A 12,156-nucleotide genomic window follows, 5' to 3' on the forward strand; every position below is an offset into this window, starting at 1 on the left:
ACATGCCTAGGGGCGGCACGGTGGTGTAGTGGTTAGCGCTGCCGCCTCACAGCAAGAAGGTCCGGGTTCGAGCCCCGTGGCCGGCGAGGGCCTTTCTGTGCGGAGTTTGCATGTTCTCCCCGTGTCCGCGTGGGTTTCCTCCGGGTGCTCCGGTTTCCCCCACAGTCCAAAGACATGCAGGTTAGGTTAACTGGTGACTCTAAATTGACCGTAGGTGTGAATGTGAATGGTTGTCTGTGTCTATGTGTCAGCCCTGTGATGACCTGGCGACTTGTCCAGGGTGTACCCCGCCTTTCGCCCGTAGTCAGCTGGGATAGGCTCCAGCTTGTCTGCGACCCTGTAGAACAGGATAAAGTGGCTCGAGATAATGAGATGAGATGAGACAACATGCCTACCACTTTAAAGGTGCAAATTGTTTTTTTTTTATTGTGACACAAATAATAATTAAGATGAAAAAACAGAAATCTGGAGCATAAGTGTGTGCATAAGTATTCACCCCCCTTTTGTATGAAACCTCCTAAATAAGAGCTGGTCCAACCACTTCATAAGTCACATAATTAGTTGATTAAAGGAACAGTCCACCGTATTTCCATAATGAAATATGCTCTTATCTGAATTGAGACGAGCTGCTCCGTACCTCTCCGAGCTTTGCGCGACCTCCCAGTCAGTCAGACGCAGTCAGACGCGCTGTCACTCCTGTTAGCAATGTAGCTAGGCTCAGTATGGCCAACGGTATTTTTGGGGGCTGTAGTTAGATGCGACCAAACTCTTCCGCGTTTTTCCTGTTTACATAGGTTTATATGACCAGTGATATGAAACAAGTTCAGTTACACAAATTGAAACGTAGCGATTTTCTATGCTATGGAAAGTCCGCATTATAATGACAGGCGTACTAACACCTTCTGCGCGCTTCGGCAGCGCATTGATATGGAGCTTTCTCCTTGCAACCCTGCCATGCACACCATTGTTGTCCAGTGTTCTCCTGATGGTGGACTCATGAACATTAACATTAGCCAATGTGAGAGAGGCCTTCAGTTGCTTAGAAGTTACCCCGGGGTCCTTTGTGACCTCGCCTTGCTCTTGGAGTGATCTTTGTTGGTCGACCACTCCTGGGGAGGATAACAATGGTCTTGAATTTCCTCCATTTGTACACAATCTGTCTGACTGTGGATTGGTGGAGTCTAAACTCTTCAGAGATGGTTTTGTAACCTTTTCCAGCCTGATGAGCATCAACAATGCTTTTTCTGAGGTCCTCAGAAATCTCCTTTGTTCGTACCATGATTCACTTCCACAAACATGTTGTGAAGATCAGACTTTGATAGATCCCTGTTCTTTAAATAAAACAGGGCGCCCACTCACACCTGATTGTCATCCCATTGATTGAAAACACTTGACTCTAATTTCACCTTCAAATTAACTGCTAATCCTAGAGGTTCACATACTTTTGCCACTCACAGATATGTAATATTGGATCATTTTCCTCAATAAATAAATGACCAAGTATCATATTTTTGTCTCATTTGTTTAACTGGGTTCTCTTTATCTTCTTTTAGTACTTGTGTGAAAATCTAATGTTGTTTTAGGTCATATTTATGCAGAAATATAGAAAATTCTTAAGGGTTCACAAACTTTCAAGCACCACTGTAACTTGAAAGAGTTGGAGCAGTTTTGCCTTGAGGAATGGGCAAAAATCCCAGTGGCTAGATGTGCTAAGCTAATAGAGACATACCCCAAGAGACTTGCAGCTGTAATTGTAGCAAAAGCTGGCTCTATAAAGTGTTGACTTTTTTTGGGGGGGGGGGGGGGGGGATACTTACTTCAGATTTCTGTTTTTCATCTTAATTATTGTTTTTGTCACAATAAAGAAACAATGTGCACCTTTAAAGTGATAGGCATGTTGTGTAAATCAAATGGTGCTAACCCTCCAAAAATCCATTTTAATTCCAGCTTGTACTGCTACAAAACAGGATGAACACCAAGGGGGTTGAATACTTTTGCAAGGCACTGTATAATGTCAAATGTCAAAACTCACTCAAATGAAGGAGCAGAGCAAATATACAGATCCTATAATTTCACAGTGTAATGATGTATTGCTGTTAAAAACTTCAGTATGTAACGTATTCCTGAATTTCAGGAATTCAGAACCCACCAGGACACACATGCTGTACAGTCCCGTGACAAATCACTATATGGTTACAAATTGATCCATTCTGTATGATGCAGATAAGAAAACCCAGGAAATGCATAACTAGAAAGTGAGTAAGATGGACTGAAGTATGACTGGAAGCAGTCTCTAAAGATAGCTATGTCTAAACCAGTGCATTAGACTATGCTTTATCATAATCATCTTAATAACGTCACTGTTCCCTTCAATAAATCTTTATTAACGGGCAAGCGCACACATTTCAAGGCACACTAACGGTGAAATGTCAGTAACAGCAGCATGTCATGAAATGACTGGAGTGTGTCACGGTAAATAGAGGCAGAACATGAAACTCAGCAGAGGGCAAACAGTCAGAAATGACTTAGTCTGAACAGCTGAAAATCAGCATGAGCTCTTCTTTCTTTCTCTCCTTCCATTTAGCTCTAAGCACAAAGCCATATACTACTCATAATACTTGGTGCTCTATAATAATTCCTCCAAGCTATGTCACCAAAGATAAAAAGGAAACTATCAGGATATCCACAGCTTTCCTGCGAGAGAGACAGTGGGGGTTGCCATCACACCCACCTCTCCTGGCTGCCAGTCTTTGAGTTCCAGTTTATCCAAGCAGCTATGGCTGAGGGAGCCGAACATAGCTGAGCGGAGCTAGCTACGACAACCATGCTTTAGTCAGATGATAACATCTTTTTAAATTATGTCTTCTTCTGGTTCAACATGTGCCGTCATTAGGTGCACAAACAACTCGCAAAAGCTTAAAGATTTTATGAATGGAATCTGTTTTGAGCACAAAAAACAGATTTGCAAGACGTGTTGTTCAGCACCATATGCTGCTCATCTGTACATGTGATTCCTGTCTTTCCACTAACCACTGCATTTTGGACCTGAATCAACAACATTAATTCTATGTAATTGTTGTTTAGATATTGTACATTATTCAAACATTTTTCTTCTTGGTGCCTTTTATGCCTCAATGGCATGTAGGACAGCAACAAAAGTTTTCCACCTCTGTCTGTCCTGGGCAAGTTGTTGGATGGTGCCCCATGTGTGGTTCAGGCTCTGCATCTCTTTCTCTACAGTTCTTTTCCTTTGATATGAAGAGCTTCCCTCATCCTGTCAGTGGTTTCCCTATGGCTTTGACCACTGGCATTCATCCTGGTATCAAATGATCACCTGGAATCCCATCATGTCTGGTTGTGTTGGATACTTTTGTTGCTGTTTCCGTAACTGAGCTTTTTTACAGGACAGGGCAGTTAACCCTGAGCCCAACCCCCTAACCTGGAGGGCTGGGTGCTGCCTTTTGTCTGACCTCTCCCCTGTAACCTGCCTGGCATGCTTGGACCTGCCAGGGACCTAAGCTCCAGCTGGTATAGCTCACAGGCTCCTTGAGGCACTCAAGCCTCCTCACCGCGGCAAGGTAGCAGCACAGGGGGAGGATTCAAACATTAGTTTTAACATTTAGCTAATGTTTTAATTCAACGTGAATAACAATAAGTGCATGTAGCCAAGAGAAGTCAAGAGTGAGCAGTGCTGAAGTACTAGTGTAAACAAATAGCCTACAAATACCATCCAATATCTGGAATGATCAGGGGTGGGTTTCCCAAAAGCATTGTAGCACAAAGATCATCGTTAAATTGTAGAGCAAGCATCACAATGAACACTCTCCTAGTTAAGATGCTTTTGGGAAACCCACTCCAGGGGAGTTAAGAAATTGAAGAAGCTCAGTTAAATACATAGACAAGGAATTATTTAAGTATGGTATGTTTGTTTCCAAAGTTTGACAGCATTTGCATTAAAATAGTTAGCCTATGCTTCTCTCCTAGCTTTTGCTTCTTGAGCCTATATACATATTGAGCCTATATGGTATTTAGCAGACGCGTTTGTCCAAAGCGGCTTACAATATATAAACACTACCTTATTAATAAACCAATACAATAATACAATCGGTCTACTCTGACATAGCCTACCTTCCAGATGATAGCTGCTGCATGACTGCAGGATTTCCCTTTTTTCTCTCTGGCTAGGCTCAACCTCACCCTTGAAGCAAACAAACTCGCCCTCTCTTTTACACATAATTTTGCCAATTTTATTACTGTGTAGATAATTGTACAGCCCCGTGCTTTTGTAGTTCCTTAGCTCCTTGCCATCAACGCCCTCACTAAGAATAAAATAATTGACAATGTCAACATAGCTGATGTCGGGCCACAACTTCATGTCATCTATCCATTCCATAAGGGTAGACTGATGGGGCACTCTGATCGTATTATCCCCAGAGCACATCGGAAAATCGGACCTGTGTAACTATCTTTTAGCCATCTTTGAGCTTAACTATCTAGCAGTTAGTGTTAGCTACAAATGTCAACACAGTAGAGTGGAAAAAAGATCCCAGCTTCTGCTATGATGCAGAAATGAATCATGGGAAAGGTCAGAGTTTGGGAAAGTTGTGGATAGCAAGCTATAGGAGAATAGAGAGTAACTCTGCAATGCATCATGAATACAAAGTGCACCCTGGCTCAGCCTCACTCTCAGTATAAAGTTACAACAGCTTCATCAAAAGTGTCAAAAAAAAAAGGTTTGTCTAGTGAGGCATGCTCTCAGAGTCTCTATTTTGTCTTTTTTTTTAAGAAAGAATGTCAGTTAATAACCATCTACAACTATTAGTTATAGAAGCTAAAGTCTTAATCCAATTATAAATAGTACAGTATAAAGTGGAAATCAGTTGTCAAACAAGAAATTATTATTATTATTATTATTATTATTATTATTATTATTATTAACTCAGCCGTATAAGCATAGAATCCACTGGATCTGTGCGCCAGTCCTAAGCCTGGATAAATGAGGAGGGTTGACAGCAGGAAGGGAATCTGGTTGTAAAATCTTTGGCAAACTAACTATAGAATGCAATCCGTTCAATCCAATGAGGCCCACTTTACACGGGGACGGTCTGAAACAAAAACGCAAAAGTCCATTTTCGTTCTCACTTTTTTCCGCGTCTACACGACCGTTTTCAAGGAGGAAATCTGCATCTATACGGTGACGCATAAATGTGTGGAATTCAATTGGATGTGCATGCCAGGCAGTTAGGTGGTGCTGTGAAAGACCTCCGCTATGTCTGCACGCATGCGCAACGTCTTCCGTCTTGTCTGATCTGCACATCTGCGCCGTGAAAACTTTGACTACTCTGGCTATGGTAAGTAAGAAAGTAAGTAAAAAAGTAAGAGCATGCTATACCCGCCTCTGTTCATTAACGGTATATGTGCAGATTCGGTATAGATGTTCGAAGGACTCCTGGACGTTTATTAAAGCTGCCAGAGCAGCTTGAAGGTCTGTTGGATCGATGTAATCAGACATGCTCTTACTTTTTTACTTACTTTTTTACTTCCCGGGCTGGCATGTACAGTATATGACATATGTATGACGTAAACGCGTACCCGACGTGAGCAGATCCGAGCAGAGTTTCGCGTATTGGGTAGTTTAGACGGATACGCAACGGGGGCTGTTTTTAACTTATCCACTCTGGAAGGCGTTTTCAATTTTTTCCATTTTTCATCCTCGGAAACGCCGTCCCCGTGTAGACGAAAGGCACTTCCGATAAAATATTTAGTCGTTTTTACCCGACAGCGTCCTCGTGTAAACGGGCCCTGAGTGTCATGTTAGGGCATTCTCCAGAAACAATGTGCAGCCCGAGCGCTGTGAGGGTGAAAGCTGCTGGAGTGACGGAGGAAATGGCAAATGACAGAAGATATTGGAGGGCACGAATTAGCACCGGCGACCCCACACCATGTGGGAAATAGCCTGACGATTATTATTATTATTATTATTACAGTACATACTACATGGATTGTAAAAATGCTTATAAAGTTTCTGACTGCAGTCTGTTTAAGATTCAGTGATGCTCCTATGTATAGTGAAGCAGAGGATTTTAATGGGCCAGGCAACTGGCTTTAGTGCTTTGCTAATAAATAAATAAATAAATAAAAATTAAAAAATGGATTTTCTCCTTTTTTTTTAGTCCCCACTGATGACATTTCTGCTTTTTTTTTTTCTGGTTAATCATAGTAAGACGATTGTGGCTCTGGCTCAGTGCTCCTGGTCCTTTTGCCCTCCCATTCCGTAGGTAGCTACATCAACACCCTGCCTTCTGATTTGCTTGGACTTCATCTCATTTGAATACAGGCAAAATTAAGGTCTCTAAATTACCATTTTATGAATATCTTAATGCAGAAATTGCTATTCTGCTCACTGCTATTTTTAAATCAGTGTGTATAGAAGTGGATGGGACAAACTTCCTGGAGCAAGATAAAATTTTAGACAAAAAAAAAACCCTCAAAGAACGAAACAGATGCTCAAAATTTAAATTAATTCTTGGCAATTTCTGAAGACAGCTGGACTCCAAGCGAATGCCGACAAACTTCAAATAATCCTGTGGACATCTTGTGCATTTATAAATAATGAAACCCTCAAAACTCAATTTAAACTTTCAAAAACAGGCAAAAAGTCACATTTTATAAACTAGCTTTAAAATTGGTTATCACCAAAAAGCAGATGGGAGCCTGTCAAAATTAGACTACCATCATGAATATAATTCAGCTGGACTTTTGAAAAGCTTCACTCTCGTTAGTGGTTGTTAGCTGGTACAGTATGTCTCCAGCTAGCAGCATAACTATAATGACTGATCATCCAGCATCAGACGGTGATCTTTGCAAATTCACTGGTTGTTCCTTCATGATGATTGGATTTACTACAAATACTTTTCAATCACCTGTTTGCCAATTTACTATAGACTTTGGAGTATGTGGTGTATAGGGCCCATAACTAGTGTACAGCTTGCATTTAACACCAGGAATAAAGCTACAAATCTATATGGAAATTTACAAATGGTCAGTGAGAAGCCTGAGACCATAACATACAAAATATAACCATCATGATCTAACCAAATATTCTGTACTCATTCAGTTTATTTTGTAATTAAATAACTATAAAGGTGTAACATGAGTTCCTTGGGATCTTGCGTTATAGAGGGAATGTTGTAATGGAGGTAGATAAACACCTATACTGGTGAAATATGAGATAAAACACTTTTGCCAAGGTAGACATTTGATATTTATTTTTGCCAACCAGATGGGGGAAATTATTATTGAGAGTGATTACCGAGCATTATATACTGAGTGATTATAAATTAGGAAATATTTTATTGAAAGTTACATGAGTTAATGAAGCATCATGAAGCAGTCCCGGTTTTTAAAAAAATGGAAGCTTTGAACATGTAGGTATGAAACTGAATATCAAAACCCACTGACCACTTTTACTCAGATTTTTTGAAAATAGTGGTTGTTAGGGCCCAAGCATCATAGGTTCAAGGACCCTATTGAATCCGTAAGGGTTTTTTTTCCAAGACCATTTTTAAGGTGGTTCCCATGGGTGAAAACTCACGAAATTTGGCACACACGTCAGTGCTTGTGATAGTTATTCAGGGATAGAGCTCATACTTCTACAGTGCTTTCATCTGTTACAATGTGTCACCACCTCTCCAAGAAATAGTGCAAACATGATGTTCAATGACATGGAAGCAATAATGATATTACCAAGATATCAAGGAAGATCAGGCTGGTGTCAGTTAATTAACTAATTTCTTTTTTCTTTCTATGATAACAAAACTACATAGTGGACTGTAGCATTTATGCCTTGCCCTGCATAGCACTTAGATTTCTGTTCTTGATTCTACTCATTTATTTTTCTTTCCATTTGTATTTTTTTCCCTGCAATTGCATTAGTGCTGTCTGAAGGAAAAAATCTATAAAACTCACACCAAAATCCACAGACTTTTAATAGATCACAGATTAAGGTATTAAATGTTTGCAAGGGATGGAAAATTAGAATAACTTAAAATGCTGTGACAGGATGCGAGTAATGCACATGATCCGTCGGCACACAAAGAAATAGTTCAGAATGCATAAACCTACTGATTTTCACAGTATCGTTGCCTGCAGGCATTTCATTCTAGGTAAGACACTACCGTAATAGGCAATACTGCAAAACGCAAGACAGATAAAGGCTTGGCCACTGTGCGTAGCTTAATCAATTCCACACAGAGGTAAGAGTCTGCTCAACAAGCACCAATCATGCTCTCAAACCTGGCTGTATGGGAGAGTTGTCTGGGTTAGTATGAACTGGCAGTCCAAGAGTAAGTCTTCCAAGTCCAAAGTCTCGGGTTTTAACTGGGGACTGTTTCTTTATTTTGCTATTACAGGGAGAGAGGAAGTGCCAGGAGAAAGCCAAGAGGATATGCATCTTCCTTCTTGATAAGCAGGAAGCAAAGAAGAGGAGCAAAACAGTCAAGAGGAGGAGCAGAAGTTACTGCCTAAACCAATTTTATCCCATTCCATATATTTCAGTATAAAACCTGATAATTAGTCATGGTTGCCTACCAAATTCTGATTTGGTAGGGAGTTTTAACATGTCTTTCTTCAAGTAATTTATTTTCATGCTTTGTTTCCTTCAAAATAATTTTGTGTTTGTAGATTCAGCAGTGCCAGGCACGGTGGTGCACTGTTTAGCACTGTCACCTTACAGCAAGCAGGTTCTGGGTTAAAACATGCCAGTTGACTGGGGCCTTTTTGTGTGGAGTTTGCAAGTTCTCCTTGTGTCTGCATGGGTTCCCTCCAGGTGCTCTGGTTTCCTCCCACAGTCCAAAGACATATGGATTAGGTCAACTGGCTATGCTAAATTGTCCATAGGTGTGAATGTGTGTGTTTATGACTGTCTGACGGCAGCACGGTGGTGTAGTGCTTAGCACTGTCGCCTTACAGAAGGTCCTGGGTTCGAGCCCAGCGGCCGACGAGGGCCTTTCTGTGTGGAGTTTGCATGTTCTCCCTGTGTCTGCGTGGGTTTCCTCCAGGTGTTCTGGTTTCCCGCACAGTCCAAAGACATGCAGGTTAGGCTAATTGGTGGCTCTAAATTGACCGTAGGTGTGAATGTGAGTATGAATGGTTGTCTGTGTCTATGTGTCAGCCCTGCGATGACCTGGCAACTTGTTCAGGATGTACCCCGCCTCTCGCCCATAGTTAGCTGGGATAGGCTCCAGCTTGCCTGCGACCCTGTAGGACAGATGATGGATGGATGGATGACTGTCTGACACTCTGTGTGCCATGTGATTGATTGGCCACCTGTCCAATGTGTACCCTACCTCTTGCTCAATTTCAGCTGGGATTGGTTCCAGCTCAATGGATAAGCGGCATAGAGTCAAGTCAAGTTTATTTGTATAGCGTGTTTAACAATAAACATTGTCGCAAAGCAGCTTTACAAAATTTGAATGACTTAAAACATGAGCTAAATTTATCCCTAATTTATCCCCAATGAGCAAGCCTGTGGTGACAGTGGCAAGGAAAACTCCCTCAGACGACATGAGGAAGAAACCTCGAGAGGAACCAGACTCAAAAGGGAACCCATCCTCATTTGGGCAACAACAGACAACATGACTATAACATTAACCGTTTTAACATGAAGTCAGTTTCATTGATGTTATAACTCTTCATTGATGGAAACTTGAGTGCAAAACTGTTCATGACAACTGCAGTCCTAAAGTTAGCAAGTCAACCATAGTCCTCAGCCATAAAAGCATTACTGTAAATGTCCAGAGCGTCCTCCAGGTGTGAATTTCAACTGTCCACATGGGGCCGTCCTCCACAGGAGCGATACGATGAGACTCCAACCAGACACAGGGCACCAGGATGGGTCAGGCAGGTACGAGGAGCAGAAGAGGTCAGCATCTCGATCCCAGGATTGACATGTAACTCAGAGGGACAGATTTTTTTGGGGGGGGAGAGAGAGAGAGAAAACACAGGTTGTTAGGTATGCCCAATGTCACCTGAATAAGTAGGTACAGTATACATTTTGCGCTGAGTACAAGCAGGGACTCCGGCCACTAACTATGACAGCATAACTAAAAGGGGAGAGCCAGAAGGTAACAGGCATGAAGGAGCCCCGGGACATAAAGCAGCCAGCCACTACACCGTCAACAAACTTGAGTGAGCAAGCAAGTGGGGGATTGACAGCATCCATACATCCCAGTTTACCAAAACCCTCTATGTCTGAGGACCCTCCAGATCTACACCTTTACCTCATAAACACCATTAACACAAGGCTTGACTAAACAGATATGTTTTCAGCCTAGACTTAAACGCTGAGACTGTGTCTGATTCCTGAACATTACTTGGAAGGCTGTTCCATAACTGTGGGGCTTTGTAAGAAAAGGCTCTGCCCCCTGATGTAGCATTCACTATACAAAGTACCAGCAGATAGCCTGCACCTTTTGATCTAAGTAGGCGTGGCAGGTCATAGAGGACCAGAAGTTCACTCAGGTACTGTGGTGCGAGACCATTCAGTGCTTTAAAGGTCAATAGTAGTATTTTATAATCAATACAAAATTTGATTGGGAGCCAGTGCAGTGTGGATAAGACAGGGGTGATGTGGTCATATTTTCTAGTTCTAGTAAGGACTCTTGCTGCTGCATTTTGAACTAACTGGAGCTTGTTTATGCACTTATTGGAACATCCAGACAGTAAGGCATTACAATAATCCAACCTGGAGGTAACAAAAGCATGAACTAGTTTTTCCGCGTCATGTAGTGACATTAAATTTCTTATCTTAGCAATATTTCTGAGATGAAAGAAAGCTATCCGGATAATGTTATCAATGTGAGTTTCAAATGAAAGACTGGGGTCAATAATCACTCCGAGGTCTTTTACTGCTGCACGTGAAGAAACAGAAAGGCCATCCAGAGTTACTGTGGAATCAGAAAACTTACTTCTAGCTGCATGTGGTCCTTGTACAAGTACTTCAGTCTTGTCAGAGTTAAGCAGAAGGAAGTTAATAAGCATCCAGTGTCTAATGTCCTTCACACATTCCTCAATTCTATTAAGCTGGTGTCTCTCATCAGGTTTTGCAGAAACATACAACTGTGTGTCATCAGCATAACAGTGGAAACTAATACAATGTTTACGAATAATATCACCCAGAGGTAACATATATAAAGAAAAAAGCAGTGGACCCAAGACAGAACCTTGTGGAACACCAAACTTTACTTCAGTATGTCTAGAAAAATCACCATTTACATCAACATCCTGATAGCGATCAGTTAAATAAGACCTGAGCCAGGAGAGGGCCATTCCCATAACTCCCACAACATTTTCTAGTCTATCCAGAAGAATGGAATGATCAATGGTATCAAATGCTGCACTAAGGTCAAGCAACACAAGCAGTGAGACACAGCCCTGATCAGACGCCAACAGTAGGTCGTTTACTACTTTAACCAGAGCTGTCTCTGTGCTATGATGAGGTCTAAATCCTGACTGATACATTTCATGGATGTTATTCCTATGTAAATATAAGCATAACTGCTGTGCCACAGCTTTTTCAAGGATCTTGGAGATAAAGGGGAGGTTTGATATTGGCTGATAATTGGACAGCTGACAGGGATCAAGGTCAGGTTTTTTAATCAGGGGTTTGATAACTGCTAGTTTAAAGGATTTGGGTACATAGCCAATCCTAAGAGAAGAATTTATTGTTTTTAAAAGCGGTTCAATTACTTCAGGTATTATCTGTTTGAATAGATGTGTAGGTAAGGGATCTAGTACGCAAGTTGAGGCTTTTTGATGCGGAGATTAATGAAAGTAATTAAATTTTTCTAAGGGGAGTAAAACATTCTAATTGCTGATCTGATACAGTTATATTGTTAACTACAGGGTCACTTACATTGTCTGACCTTAAATTACCGGTAGTAGTTTGAATTTTTTGTCGGATATTCTCAATTTTGTCATTAAAAAAATTCATGAAGTCGTTGCTACTACATGCTGCAGGTGTGCATGTGTCTATAGTGGACTTTTTCCTGGGTAATTTTGCTACAGTATTAAATAGGAATCTAGGATTATTTTTGTTATCTTCTATTAAGGAGGAGAGATATGTTGATCTAGCAGCACTAAGAGCTTTTCTATACT

General features: G+C 41.2%; 1 protein-coding gene across 4 annotated transcripts in view; it reads left to right on the forward strand.

The window, feature by feature from the left end:
- The window catches only part of LOC132897756 (urotensin-2 receptor), a 137,408-nt gene that overhangs the window by 79,231 nt on the left and 46,021 nt on the right, over positions 1-12,156 (forward strand). For 3 of the 4 annotated variants that reach the window (XM_060938986.1, XM_060938984.1, XM_060938987.1), the window contains exon 3: positions 8,412-10,629. The exons of the other annotated variant lie outside the window; for it this stretch is intronic. The gene's annotated coding sequence lies outside the window, so the exon portion shown is untranslated. Of the gene's footprint in view, positions 1-8,411; positions 10,630-12,156 lie in introns of those variants that run through there. 4 annotated transcript variants of the gene reach the window in all.

The sequence above is a fragment of the Neoarius graeffei genome, chromosome 14 (genome assembly GCF_027579695.1).
Source record: "Neoarius graeffei isolate fNeoGra1 chromosome 14, fNeoGra1.pri, whole genome shotgun sequence".
In the NCBI taxonomy this organism is placed as follows: Eukaryota; Metazoa; Chordata; class Actinopteri; order Siluriformes; family Ariidae; genus Neoarius; species Neoarius graeffei.